We start from the raw sequence: 15,687 nt of genomic DNA on the forward strand, positions 1-15,687 counted from the left end.
GTCTCATGTGGCCTTTGGACATGTTGTTCTAGCCTCTACCTTGGCGTGATACCCTCCTCTGGGTAAGAAAGCTTTTTGGTCACCCAGGGTGTGATTCACAGAGGCCACTAAGAAGAACGACAGGTTACCTACCTGTAATTGTAGTTCTTCGAGTGAACCTCTGTGATTCACACATCCCGCCCGTCCTCCCCACTGTCACGCCATTCTGCTTAATATATTGGTGATTGACACAATTGAAAGGGGATCCCTGGAGCCAAGGTACTTATATGAGGGGCCTTATTCTAATGTGTTTTTTGCTACCACAGAAGCTCTAGAACTTTCCGATGAGGCTCCACGCAGGCACGGATCACCAGGGTGTGAATCACAGAGGTCCACTCGAAGAACTACAATTACAGCTAGGTAACCTGTTGTTCCTAATTCTCCCTCCCCTTTGCAGCTACATCAGACTACGTTTGTTGTTGTTGTGTGCTGTCAAATCAGAAGGAATTATAGCCACCCTAACAGAGCTTTCAAGGTAAGTGAGATATTTAAAGAGTGGTTTCACAAGTTCTAATTCACCAGTGGGTTTCCATGGCTGAGCAGGGATTCAAACCCAAGTCTCCAGAGTCCTAATCCCTCACTCTATCCGCTACACCACACTGGGTGCCTTGTGTTTTACTATTTAGCACCCACCTTCTCCTTTGTTATGGAGTCAGTATATAATATAGTATTTTTTTTACTATATATTGCAATATTATATACTGACTGCAAAGCAATGAGAAAGTGGGTGCTGTGTGGATGTCAATTCAGAAGACTTCCAATTTGAAATGGCATTTTTCTGATGTGTTAATCTGGCACTTGTTATTTTTCCCTAGCATTTTTGTTATTTAGTTGTTTGAAGGCTGTTCACCATTCTGGAATTGTGATCAACCGTCAGTATCAAAGTAGCCATATCAGCCAACTCTCCACTCTAAAACTGGTGCTGTTGAATGCCGATCAGCTTCAGGCTCATTTGGATGAAACAGATGCCCTAGATCCATTCCCATTGGGTTTCAGGCCACACCATGGTACACAAACGGCATTGGTCACCCTGTATGATGACCGACTGAGGGAAGATGACAGTGGTAAAACATCTCTGTTGGTCCTCCTCAATATCTCGGTGGCCTTTTATACCGTTGACCACAGTATCCTCCTGAGGAGGCTCTCCGAGTTGGGAATTGGTGGCCAGGCATTTGCCTGGCTCTGATCCTTCCTCGGGGACCGTCCTCAGAGAGTACAGCTTGGGGAGAGGGTATCGGCCCCATGGAGCCTCAAGTTGTGGGGTTCCGCAGGGTTCAATCATCTCCCCAGTACTGTTTAATATTTACATGAGCCCACTGGGTGGGATCATCAGGGGGTGTGGGGCATTGTGCCATCAGTATGCTGATGACACTCAGCTCTACATCTCCTTTTCTCCAACTGCAGTGGATGCCATTCTGTCCTTTCAGCACTGCTTGGAGTCTGTGCTGCAATGGATGCAGGAAAATGGGCTGAGGCTGAACCCGGACAATATGGAGGTCATGAGGGTGGGTGGCCCCACTGTCAGCAGTTTGGGAAACTCTCTCTCATTTAGGGAGGTGACTCTTATTGCAAGGAGTGAGGTTTGCAGCTTGGGGATCCATCTGGATCCGGCATTCACCATGGAAACTCAGGTGGTGGCGGTGGTCCGTACTGCCTTTCTTCATCTTTGGCGAATAGCCCAGCTGCGTCCCTATCTTGATGTTGGGGCACTCACCATCTTGATACATGCGCTTGTAATGCACTCTACATAGGGCTACCTTTGAGGTTGATGTGGAAACTCCAAATGGTGCAGAACACGGCGACCAGACTCCTTAGTGGAGTGAGAAAATATCGTCATATTTCTCCCACTCTGGCCTCTTTGCACTGGCTGCCCATTCGGTTCCACGTTGACTACAAAGTTTTAATGCTTACATATAAAGACTTAAATGGTCTTATTTTCAGGGAAACAGGGTACATTAAAAGAGTACTATAAAAATATGAAGGACTAGTATTTCAGTCACGCATTAGAATACAGTCTCTGTTATATCACTATAAATTATCTAATACCACTTCTGGAATTTACCAAATAGCATCATATCTAGAGGATTTGTTCAATAGAACAAAATATCTTACCAATATGAATGTCAAGTCTGATTAAACATATAAATCAAAAATAGAAAACAATTAGTCTGGAGCTCAGCACTCTCCAAGGCTTTCATCACAGTGAACAAAGTCTGCATAGGAAGAGCCAAAAGCTATGGGCCATAGTTCCATTGTACAACTACGTGCTCTGCACACAAAGTATCCCATGTTCAGTTCCTAGTATCTCCAGGAAGATCTGAAACCTCAATGAGTCGGTGTAGCCATTACTGTGCTAGATGGGCCAATGGTCTAAGACAACTTCTCATGCACTTTGGAACATCAAATGAGTTTCCTTGCTTTATTAGATACAACATTCATGTGTCTGTATATATGCTATTTTGTTCCATCCACTCCACTGAGAGTATAAAACGGGCAAGAAAGTGGCAACCCACCTGAATTCAGTAAACTTTGAGTTTGTTTGTTTGTTTTTGAAAAGTCTTCTCCTCAGTCCTTCCAATTTCTGAGGTGTATTTGGGTAGAATGCAAAATATATCTTTCTCAGCAGCTTTCCCCAGTTCTGAAATTTGCTTCTCAGAAATGCTCATGTAGCTCTTCCTTCATTATTCTTTCCCTTTCATGCAAAGATAATATTGTCTTTGATGATGTTGTTTTTAAAGCACTGAACAGAATGCACTAATTTTTAAAATGCTAATATAAGACAATGTATTAATTTCCAAAGTGGTAGCCACATTTGATTAGAAATATCTTATTTTTTTATATTTTTGTATTTTTGTATGTATGAATGAATAACTTTACTGTGGTATTAAACTACAGGAATACAACTAGCACAGTTACAGGATAATACCCTGGTAACATAAGTGAATACAGAGAATTCAAAATTCAAAGTTTAAAATTTAATTTAAAATTTGAATCGTCTAATTAACTCATTTTCTTAGTATGAAATTTAATCAAATATAAGCAGAATTTAGCTATTTGTTTAGCAATAAAAGAGTTTTCATAATTTAAAAGTCTTTCCAAACCCTCCTGGTTTGCATATGCTATTAATCTATCTAAACATGGCAGGATAAATCTCTCCCTATGTGGATGATGAAAGGGGCAATGGAAAAACATACAGTATGTACCATTGATTCTACCTCCCCTTGGGGGCATGGACAGTGTCTGTCCTCATAGGGAATCTTCTTATACTGTATCTCCCTTCAATAACTTTTGACGGGATAGCTGAGCAGCGAGCCAAAGTGAAAGCTCTCCTATAGACAGGATCTTCGAGCTCTGAAATACAGTATACCTAGCCATTTTCATGACATATCTGGCCTCAGTAGAGGCTCTATAAAGAGGAGATTGTGCTATATCATGTTGACAGTCTATACTTGGGTACATTTCTTCATAAAACAGATAAATTGGCTATTCTTCGAGGGCTATTTAATTGTTTGATTTTGATTTTTCATCTCTTCATCTATTGTCACATTTTAATTGTTTTATTTACTATTTCATCCCAGCTCTTAGGCATTTCAAGCACCACATGAAGAGACATCGAATATAAATTGAAATAAACTAATTACTTCATATAGAACACAGTAGTATGTTAGTTGTTGGAAATGAAAATGAAAAATAGAAAATTATTATTCTGGTCAACTCAACTCTTGACTATATGTGTTCAATTCATTGTGGTACCTAACTGTAGAGGAAAATCCAATACAGTACAAAGGAAGAGACAATAGCATACAATAAAACTAAGACAATGAGACATTTAATCGTAATCTACTAATAGATCTATAGGTTATTTGCAATAAATCAGTATGGATGTAATTAATACCAAATGCAACAGCAACAACAGCAAGACCGCCGTTGACAGTACTGTATGATAATAATCCTGCTTCTTGCCCAAAGCATTTGCCATCTGTGAAATACAAGTATTAGCTCCTTGTCTTTGGCTAGCTCTTTTATACAGTTCTGTTGGTCCCATTGGTTTTTTTTAATCAGAATCTCTGATTTATAGTAATTTGGATCTATACGATCTGAAGAGAAACCAGAGTACAATGGGACTGGATAAGGCAACTGCATTTGTCAAACAGAGGGTGTTTGACACAGAGTGACAAGGTGATACTGGTAGAGCCCCCAGTTTTCTCATTCCTCATATATTGTAGCTCCAGCTGCCTACCTCTGTGTCCTAGAGTTGCCAACCCCCTGCAGGGTCTTTTCCCTGGCTAGATGGCATGCTCTTCCTTCAGAGATTACCAATGGGAGGTATAAAAATATCCCTAATGCTAACAGAATTTGTCCTTGTGGTGACAGCATGGTAGAATCAACCACACACGTTATGTTACACTGCCAGTTCTATCATGAACCACATGTTAAGCTTATTTTCCCTCTGTTCAACCAATTTTCAGGCTGCCCTGAAACAGAAATCTCACACAAACTACATGTAGGCATTAATCCCCAGACTACACTTACTTGCGCAAAATTTCTCGCAGCTACATGCAAGATACATTTAATGGGTAATAATTTTAAACTACAGCTTTCCTCTTTCTCCTTTTTTTCCTCTGCATTAGTCTTGTGACTGCCTTATAAATTTGGTCTGCATTATGTTCATTGTCTTTTGCTGTGCTGTGCTATTATCTATGCATTCCTTTACTATTTCAGTTTGTCTGTTTTGCTTAATTATGTGAACAGCCCCAAGTAGCAGTCTAGAAGATCAATAAATAAAATAAAATAAATAATAATAATTGTAAATAAACTGGAGCTAAGTTCATTTTTGTGTGTATGATGTATGTTCATAGGGTGTGGTAGATTTCTTCTGCTGCCACCCCCCTTGTGCCAACTGTCTTGCACTTGTCCTAGATTAGAGGACCTGGTGTTCTAATAAAAACCAACACAGGTTAAAGGAATAATAATTCCTTGGTTGCTCAGATGAACATGTGAGAATGAGGTCAGGGTTTCTGTACCTTTAATAGTTGTGTGAAGGAGGCGATTTCAGCAGGTGTTGATTGTATTAAAAGCTGTGCCTACTGGATTTTCCTTTTTAAAAGCAACTATTAAAGGCACAGGAACTTTATCCTTGTTTTCTCCTGGTCATGCTACCTGTTACAATAGCTTCAGTGGCTGCCAGATTATTTCTAGGTCCAGTTCAAAATGCTGGTCCAGTTCAAAGCCCTATACCATTTGGATCCTAGCTGTCTGAAGGACCCTTTCCCACCTGAGGCTCCCTAGGTTTTAAAATATTTGAGAGAGGCTCTTCTCTTGGTGCCGCTGCCTCCATGGACACTTTTAGTGAGGACAGCTCTGCAGTTCTAAGATGATGAGAGAGGATGTTTTCAGTGGCTGATCTCATGCCATGCAATCCCCCAGGCTAGCCTTTTTCCTGCTGTTGTTGACAGGCTAGAAACTTTCTTTTTCAGGCAGGCTTTCCATATGAGACAAACTACTGGGCAAGGAGTTTTAATATGGGATGTGGTATGTTTCACAGCTTTACATTGTTTTTAAAATGGTAAAAAACAGTTTTTAAATTTGGTGGTTTTTTTTAATGTTACTATATGTTCGTTTGTTTTTACATATTGTAACCTAACCATGTCAGAGACATTCTGGATCTCTGTCATGGGAGAAAAGGAGTCATAGAAATGAAATAAATAATAAATCCCAGAAATCCAGAGTTGGCCAACCTTACAATAAAACATGAGAGAAAATACTTATGGTCTCCTTATAGGGCAGAAAATAAATATCTGAGAGCCTTCCATATTGAGAATTTGTTCATCTTTGCTTGTAAACATGATACTGGTACTGCCTCTCTGTGTCCACACCATGCAAGGCTGAAACTAGTATCAACAGAATCAAAATAGGGTAAAATGTTTCTAAAGTTTTTACACCACTGCCAGGGGAGTAGTGTATTTTTGTTCTACTTTGCTTAAATACAGTGATTCCCAGCCTTGGGCCCCCTGAAGTTCCTGGTCTAAGGTTCCCAGAAGCCTTCACCACTAGCTGTGCTGGCCAGGATTTCTGGGTGCTGCAGTTCAGCTGGGGGACCCAAGTTTGCGAACTAGTGCTCTACTGCAGAATGTGCTCAAACCAAATAATGCGTTGTTCTGTGGTGATCCTTTCACTTTGTGGTTGAATGTTACTTGATAGTCTTTCCTTATGGGTGTTTTCCTGCTGGTCAGTCTCCACCCCTCTGTGCCCTGTGGACAGGTAAAACAAGAAGGAAAATGAGGAGCCCATGAACTAGGTAGGCAGAGAGTAGGGCAACTGGGCAAAAGTGGGGAGCAGTCTGTGTTGAGAGTGAGATAGCAGGGAGCAGTTCCAGATGTATGTGGACTGGTGGTACTGGAATGAATCAGTGCATCTCAATACTGTACATCCAACAACAAACACCCTCGCCATGTGTGGACACCCAGACTGAAATGATCTATTGAAAATTACAGGGGGAAAAACCAGAGCAACACAGAACACTTGGAGACAACCACCACTGTGTGTGAGCTATGAGCCAAGAGGTAGACATTGGAACTGAACATCACCACTGAAAAACAGGTTGCCTAGAAAAGGGAGATGTGTATTTTCATGATTAAAGATTGATTCTCTCTTTCTAACTGCAGCACTTGTGTTACTATCCTTCTTATCAAATGGCTCTGCTTTGGCATCTTTAATATGAGCCAACCTCACCAATATTTAAAAGTTTCAGCTTTCCTCATTTCTTGTTTCTGCATCTGGAAAAGCATCAGTTGTGAAATTTTAGTGTGACTTCTTGGTTTTAAAGGCACAGGAGAAATCAGTTGCGGGGTGGGGAGAAATATCACCACTTTTTAGCATATGGTTTGGTTTATTGTGCAGTATATGAGTACAGAAATGGTTAACACCCTGCAATTAAAATGTATGCACGCTTGGCTTGATAAGCTATTAGAAGAACTGGGTTTTCTGGTTGTACTGAACAAAGTCCAAAGTCCATTACTAAAATCTGCCTCACCAGTACTTAATCCTCAGAAGCCAAGGAGTAATTTTCACTTTACCTCAGATCTCTATTATCTTCCAGCTGGGCTGGAAATTACTAAACCCAGGTGCTGTGCACACAGAAAGAACTCTTCTACCTCTGTTCTGTCTGAACTATACATTTATTTTGTCATTGCTCCAAGTAGTCAATTCTTAAAACCTACTTTAAAACACATCTTGAATATGTGTGACACTACGTATCTCAGTAGCTTAGAGGTGACTGTTGATATTTTTTATTCTTTCCCTTTGGTTTAATGCTGGATATTTAACTAAAAGCAATCCTTATTATGGTCCACAGAATTGTAAAATACATTAAATGCTTCTATACATGCAACAATGGCTGCCAGTCTGTTCAGCAATTCGCTTTATTAAAATGCTTGTTTTGGTTATGGAAACTCTGCATTAGCCTCCCTCAACATAGTGTTCTTTGGCAGTGCAGGACTGTAATCCCCATCATCCCCCACCTGTAGCCCAACCTGTATGGAAGGAGTCAGGTTGAAGGAACTGTGCTACATGGTCTTATTGGACAGTAAAAACCATACTGTCTTATATGGATCTGTCCAAACATTAGTCACTCACACAACACACTAATGATTTGTTAGCCATTGTGATTTGTTAGTCATTGATGTCACAGTAGCTTGGATTTGTTGTTTAACCAAACTGTGGAGTAGCAGTGTTGTGGTAGAGGACAGAGTTGTATGTGTCCTCAGTCTGCCCTGTGCACTCTTGTGTCAACCGAATGCCTTGAGGCTCAGCAGAAGGTATTGTCCCATTGTAAGTCTGAAGGGAGATTCAATTTTCAATCCAACTGGCACTGATGCATGAAACTGGAAGGCACCCCATTCTGTCCTCTGCCTCAGATAGCAAAATGCCTTAGTCCAGCCTTGCAGCTGATTTCATTCTCTTGCCAAGTGAGTTGGCCTCCAACTGAGTACTTCAGCTTAACTGGTCTGCAAATTAGGCAGCATTCTACAGTCAGTGGATATGGTGATGTTGTAGAATCATTGTGTGAAGGAGTATGGGGAAATGCTCTGGGATGTTTTCTGATTTTGTTCCAGAACTGATACATGAAAACAGTACAGCCTGACACAATGTTAAATCACCTTTTGGAGTACAACTCTAGAAATCTTTGGTTATGCTGGCTGGTGGATTCTGGGAGTCCAAAATAGTATGCTTTCCAACTTCTGCCTTTTACAATGTATGTGTGTATCTTCCAAAAATTCAACTTTTCCAATCTCTAATTAAATGTCTGGTTAAGGCAGAGGTTGTGAAACTTACTTGTTTTCTGTACTATATTTGTGATGGTGCCATTAAGGCATGAGTTTGGGACCATATTCAGTAAAATGAGCAGGAAAGCTCCCAAATGTAGTAGGATTGACTTGCCATATATACTTCACCTTCTAAATATATGTTGCCCTCAGACTCATTAGACCTTTATGTCTGGAATCTAAAATCATGCCACTTCATCACTGATCATAACTGCTTGGAAAGGCGAGTATTATTAATGCATCATCAACAGTATTGTCACTGCTGATTGATAGTTTCCTTTAAATCCTTAGTTCTTTTGTCAGAATCTAATAGATAGATTTTTTAAAAAATAGAATTTTTCAGTAAGTCTTATGTTAAAAAACGGAGAAACAAAAACAAGACAGTGGTGTCAGCCATGCAGTCTTGGATTGCCTGTCTCCATGTCACATTTCTTCATCAATCATTCCCAAACTGTGATACTTGGATTTCCAATGTTTCCCTGAAGTGCATGTTCCTTATTAGCATGTGGTGGAGTGAAGAAGATTGAAGGGCAAGCTAGCACTTGAAGGAAGTATGTGGTGGTGGTGGTGGTGGGTGTTTATGAAGTTTCTCAAGAATTGTTGTCAAATTCCACCACCTTCATAGATCTGTACCTGGAATAGAATGAGAAAAGTGGAAATTCAACAGGTGAAGATTTTGAAAGCCTAGGTGTGAAGAGGCATAGGACCTGGGGAGAAAAGCCTATTGACCATCATCCTGTGGAGTGAATAAAAATTATTTGGGTTACCCCTTTCTTTGTGGCCCACTCTGTGACATGTTATCGTAAGATATACTGTACAGTACATGCATATACAGTACCACAGTATTTCTGTATGCCAGATATTATTATTATTATTATTATTATTATTATTATTATTATTATTATTATTATTATTATTATTATTATTATTATTATTATTATTATTATTATTATTATTATTATTGTTGTTGTTGTTGTTGTTGTTGTTGTTGTTGTTGTTGTTGTTGTTGTTAATAATAATAATAATAATAATAATAATAATAATAATAATAATAATAATAATAATAATAATAATAATAATAATAATAATAATAATAATAATAATAATAATAATAATAATAATAATAATAATAATAATAATAATAATAATAATAAACAAACAAACAAACAACCTTTGAACTGCAGAGCTAGAAGAGATCCTATGGATCACTGAGTCCAGCCCCTCTCAAGGAGGCACACTGGGGAATTGAACTCCCAACTGCTGATGCCTAAACCACCGAGCTATCCAGCAGTTCTTGTTTAGCCTGACCTTTTCGCTGTTATGGCTCCCAACCAAGGAAGCCTCCCCTAACAACCCCCAGCAATGTCTCAGAAATGAAACTCCCTATGATTTGCGAGGTATTCTGCTTTCAAAGCAAGTGAAGATGATAAGCAGCACGACTTACTTGAGAATACATGTGTAAAATTCTAGTTAATATCACCTCATGGATGGAATGAAGAGGTGCCATAATACTGTAATAATGTCATCCTTAGATGGTGCAGCTTGCCCAAGGCCACACTTCTGGAATCATCCAGATCTCCAAACCACTGAACTATCTAGCTACAGTTTTCTCTTTAGTTAAAAACAACAACAACAATCCTGACTTGCTTGCTCTGCCTTTAAGAGAACCAGAACTTTACCAGGTGAAGCTTTTACTGGCCCAAAGATAACTACTGGAAAGACTTGACTTTCTACATTTCTGTGTGCCAGTATGCTAACTGGTGGTTTTGGACTGACCAGAACCCCAGTGAGCTTCCCTTGTCCAAGTCCTGATGAAAACACTGGTGGTGCCTTGGAATACTTGTTCTATAGATGGCAGACATAGAAGCAACATGCTAGAGTGATAAAGAGAAATATGTAGTACCCTCACACACTGGGGAGGCCTCTTGAATCCAGCTAGGAATGGTCCCTGTTGAGTCATGTGCTATACAGCTGACTGCTCTCCTTCTAAAAGTGGAGGGGCTACCAAGATCTTGACACCCTAAATAGTTTTTATAGCCTAGACTCCCTACATTACAGTAGCCATCCTCCTCCAAGGAAGGAAAACTATTATGTGCAGAGTGGCACCAGCTCCTCTGACTAGGTCAGTATGTTACTACTTTGACAACACATGCTCCTCTTAGAACAATGGTTTTGTAAACACAGGATGTGACATATGGTTTCTTTCCGTGCTCATGGCTCCCACTAAGCTGGTGACATGACATCCATGAAATAGTCTATAGCAAATTTACAATGCAATGCAGTTAAAGAAACAGCAACCATGCCAGTAAATCATCATCATCATAACTGCCATCACTGACCAGTGATGGCAATGATCATGCCATCACTTTAACTATACATGCTTCTGCCACTTTAACTATACATGCTTGATTTTCATGAGGTAATGCCTCGTTTAATCCTGTTGAGTCAGAGTCATGTGGTTTCAATCTATTGCACATTTCTGTATACATAGGACTGAACAACGTGAAATGCAATCAGTATATGATCATTTAACACAGAGATGGACAGTCTGCTAGCTACCAGGTGATGTTGGGCTGCATTTCCTCTCTATTGATAGGGTTCAGTAACAGCTGGAGGATCACATTTTGCCCTCACATCTTCTAATGTTTACATAGAACAATGGTTCTGAAACTTTGGTCCTCCAGATGTTTTGCACTTTAGCTCCCAAAAGCCCTAGCCAATGCAGCCAGTAGTCAGCACTTCTAGAAAACATCTGGGGGGGCAAAGGTTGAGAACCATGAAGCTACAGGCAGGAAGGAAAATCACCCTTCAGGTTTGATCTGCAGAGCAAACACCCTCTGACTGGAAGGACTTCGCTCTCCTCCAATCAACTCTGCCTCCAAGGGATTCATTCACTACTGCACTTCATTTGGGTCCTCATTTTCCACAGGAATCCTCAAGGATTTATGCCACACCTTTATGTCTCAGCTGGGTTGTATTGCGATACGGTGAAAATATGTTCTTTTGTTCCTGGGCTTTTCTGTTTCTTTGTTTAGCAATAAGTAGCTGTGGATTTCATTGTGCAGGATGAATTCTAGGCCCAGCGTGCTGGCTGAAAAGATAATTTAGTGTCAAGCTTTACAGAGACAATTTACAGAACTCAATCATTTCCCAGTTTCAAAGGGAGACTTGTTGATATCATGAGATAAGAAGAAGAAGAAGAAGAAGAAGAGAGAGTGTGTGTAAGGCATCTGCTCCTTTTTAACAATTCGGAAATTGAATCAGGTTAATTTCAGCTTTTTATTTATCACATGTTATGCTCCCGCTGCAGTGCTAACAAGCTCCGTTTTCCTCCAAGTACGTTGAGTCAACAAGTGTGTGTGTCAACTCTGTGGATTCCTTTTAACAACTAAAATCAGAATGATACAGCCATCATGCTGTCAGTTTGTGTTTTTAAAAAGGGTTCTTCTACTGAATATGTGTGTATTGAGTTGGCAGCCTTGGATATCAGGTTGCCTGTTGTCCAAAATTGCTTGCTTGCTTGCTTATTATACTGCCTGACTTAGTGAACCACTACTCTGGGCAGTTGACACATACAAATATGATGGTTGTGCAGGCTCAGGAATTCCGAAAATTGTAGAAGAAACAAGTAATGTATGCAAATAGAGGCCATTTTAAATCCATTTAAACCACATTAAAACATCAGAACAACAAAATACCATTTGCCTAGCATATTCCTTTGTTTTAAATGGAGATGTAACATGCACGGGGGGGGGGGGGGGACCTGTTGAAGCTTTCCATGGCAGAGAACCAAAGCATTGTGGCCAACTCATTTGCTGCAAGTCAGATTACTATTAAAAGGACAGGGTATGTTTATAAGCTGGCAGCCCTAGCTGTAGTAGACCAGAGAGGATTTCCCTTAGTATGCCTATCTGTGTTGTTGCTCTTTAACTGGTTACCTAGAAGGTCACTATAGATCACCAGGATGCACTTCCTTATATCACCAAGTGACCCCAAGGACACTATGATATTTCCAGTGTTTAACTTTTAAATCTGACACCATTTCAGTGGGGAGAGGGGCTCTCTCCCTTTCTTTACAAATTGTCTAAGAAGCAGAAATCAACGGGCATCTTTTTTTTCTTTGCAGGGGAATGCACTGTTACATACAGCACTGATGTTACCTGTCTGTCATGGGTTTGGAGGGAAAGTTCCATCCTATGGGGAGTGGAAGGCGGGACATCAGGAGGAGGGGCTGTACTGTATAAATATGTGAAGCCTGTGTGGTGAAGATAGGAGACACTGTGAGACACTGGGATGTGACGAAGCAGCAGCTGGGAAGAAGAAGCTGTTGTGGGAGTCTGTGTGTCAGACAGGGTACTACTGTGTGTCAGAGTACCAACCTGATAGGTTCAGGTGTCTGTTGGTTAGCCAGAACTGATAGGTTCAGGGTCTGTGCTTCAAGTTAAGGGTTCTGTGTGAACCAAACTGTGTGTATGTATGAGTGAGAATAAGCCACGTTACTTTATCCTATTCACCTGATTGTTTATTTTTCCCTGTGTGTATTTAAAATAAACCTTATTCTTTTTATTGTTTAAAAATCCATCCCTGGTCTGTTTGACTTCTTATAGGGAATGGTTGGTGGCAGCTTAGTGTAACTGTGTGACATATCCCAGTAGGTCTGGGTTTGTCACATTGATTGGTGTCCAGCGTGTGGGATACGACTGGTCCAGTTGTCCAGCGGTCCAGCAAAGCCTTGGCAAGTGTGCCCAGAGCAAGGGGGGTCTAGTCAGGGACAGTCTGAGGCGCGTAGGTAATCTTCTAGGTGTACCTCACGGGGAGGTGCGCTAGTAGAAGAACGTGCCAACTGGGGAGACTTAGATTAAGGTGCTCTGAGGCAGCCTGGTTTTGGCGGGAAAAAGCTGAGGAAAAACTGCGTAGTAACAGTGATCTAGCTTGCCAGCTGAGAGGCCCAGCAGAGGGGGGTAGGCGCTGACTTGCTACTGTTGCAAGTTTAGTGCTGAAGAACAGCAGCAATCTCTAGGGAAAGCTGGTTCTGAGGCAAGAAGGAAAAAAGTGGTCGTTTTATTTTGAGGCTTGACTTTTAAAGCAGCCTGTTCTGAGGGGGGATTATGCCCTTGACTCGAAGCCAGATGGCCGAAATGAGTGAAGTGAAAGACCCCCAGATTGACCAAGGTTCTGAGGATGAATTTGGCTCAGTGCAGGGTGACAGCACAGGAGAGCAGAACCCAGAACTTAGAAAATTGCTCATAGCCCAACAGCATGAACTGAGGATGAGGCAATTTGAAATGGAGGAAAGGGAAAGAGAAGAAAGGGAAAGAGAGAAACAACGGCAATTTGAATTAGAGAGAGAGAGAATGGAGAGGGAGGAAAGATTGGAGAGAGAGAGAATGGCGTTTGAATTAAGAAAACTGGAACTGATGAACCAGAACAATAATAATAATAGGGATTCTGAGGGAGGCCAACTGTCTAAGGCTGACCTGAAGAAATTCCCTGTGTACCACAAGGGAGATTGTCCTGAGGTGTTCTTTTCCTTAGTGGAAAGAGCGTTTGTGGACTTCTCAGTGAGGGAAACTGAGAAGATGACCATCATGCGATCTTTAATCAGTGGTAGCCTGGCTGAGGTTTATGCCGAGATGCCTGAGGAACTGATGAAAGATTTTGCAGAGTTTAAAAAACTGGTGTTTGCCAGACATGGGATAAATGCAGAGCAGCTGAGACAAAGATTCAGGTCCCTCACCAAGAAGCCAGAGCAGACTTTTACCCAAGTGGGGGCCCAATTGGTGAGGCTGCTTGAGAAATGGCTATCGCAGGAGGGGACAGAGACCTATGAGCAGCTTAAAGACTTGATAGCACTGGAACAGTTCTATTCAGTCCTGCATGGGGAATTGAAATTCCAGGTGAGGGAAAGGAAACCGAAATCTGTGGCAGCAGCCGCAGAGATCGCAGATTTTATTTCCCAAATAAGAAAGCCCTTGGGTGAGGGGAAATCTGTAGGTAAACCCAAAGAAACCTACAGCAAGTACTCTCAGGGACCAGGGAGAAGCCAGCAAGGGGGAGGGGCCCATGGTGAAGGGAAGCCCTCAGACATGAAACTAAGACCTCAGATTTTGGAGGGAAAACCAAAACAAGATGAGAGAGAATCAAAATACACCAGAAAATGCTATTTCTGTCAGGGAAAGGGTCATCTAATCTCAGAGTGTGAGAAATTAAAGCAGCTAAAAGGAATGGTGCCTCAGGAGTCTAGTGGGACCAAGCCAAAAGCTGTGTTCTGTGTCCAGAAAGAGCAAGGCTCAGGGTCACTGAGGGAGCCTGTTGCCATGGCTACTCAGTCTGGAACAGCTACCTCTGCTGATCAGGCTGAGGAAAATGGTCCTCTTATAGAGGTAAAGCGCTGCTTGCTGGTGAAAATAGATTCTCAGTTGTTTGAGACAGCCGGGGTGGACGTAGGAATACTTGACCGTCAGTATAGGGGGCTGCGGGACACTTGTTCCCAGGTAACCCTGTGCCATCCAGATATTATTCCTAGGGAGTTTATAATCCCAAATGAGAGCATGAAGGTGGCAGGGATTGAGGGGCAGATAATCTCACTCCCAGTCGCGGAGGTACCTGTCAACTTTCAAGGCTGGAGGGGGGTTTGGCGGCTAGCAATTTCATTGACTCTGCCAGCAGCCGTGCTCGTGGGAAATGACCTGGCTGAACATGTGAAACGGGTGCTAGTGATTACACGCTCACAAGCCACCACAGGGACAGTTCAGGGGGGTAATGGTGAGCCAGAGACGGAAGCAGAGGGGAGTTCAGAAGCTGTGGTGGAAACCTTAACCACAGACAGCAGATTTGGACAGGAGCAAAAGGCAGACGCCACTCTCCAAAAGTGTTTTGAACAGGTGACTGACGCCCAGCTAACACCTGAAACCCCAGTGAGATTTCTGGAGAAAAAGGGGATTTTATATAGAGAGACCCTGAGGAATATCTCAAAAGGGGGAGATGGGATCAGAAGTCAGCTGGTGGTACCTGAAAAGTATTGCCCCATGATCTTACAAAGGGGTCACTCTGACATGTCTGCTGCACACTTAGGGGTGAAAGGGCCCCTTGATTTGATCAAACAAAATTGGGAGCAGATCACCCAGGATGACCCACAAGACGTTGTGACTTACATAGACACCCTGATGAATGACCTAAAGAGAAATCTAGAGCTGGCAGCAGAAAACCTGCAAGCTCAGAAGGTCAGACAGAAAACATGGTATGACCATAAAGCTAGAGAGAGGCACTTTGACCCAGGGGAGGAAGTGCTTTGGCTTAGGCCCTGCAGAGAGAATAAACTGCA

The 15,687-nt window shown here is 41.6% G+C and overlaps 1 long non-coding RNA gene across 1 annotated transcript; it reads left to right on the plus strand.

Moving 5' to 3' along the window:
- The first annotated feature begins 418 nt into the window (after window positions 1–418).
- Window positions 419–7,868, plus strand: LOC144589202 (uncharacterized). The gene is made up of 2 exons (XR_013545169.1): window positions 419–514; window positions 6,534–7,868. It is a non-coding gene; the product is annotated as an uncharacterized LOC144589202 (long non-coding RNA).
- The last annotated feature ends 7,819 nt before the right edge of the window (window positions 7,869–15,687 follow it).

Source organism: Pogona vitticeps, chromosome 4 (assembly GCF_051106095.1).
Source record: "Pogona vitticeps strain Pit_001003342236 chromosome 4, PviZW2.1, whole genome shotgun sequence".
Taxonomy (NCBI): Eukaryota; Metazoa; Chordata; class Lepidosauria; order Squamata; family Agamidae; genus Pogona; species Pogona vitticeps.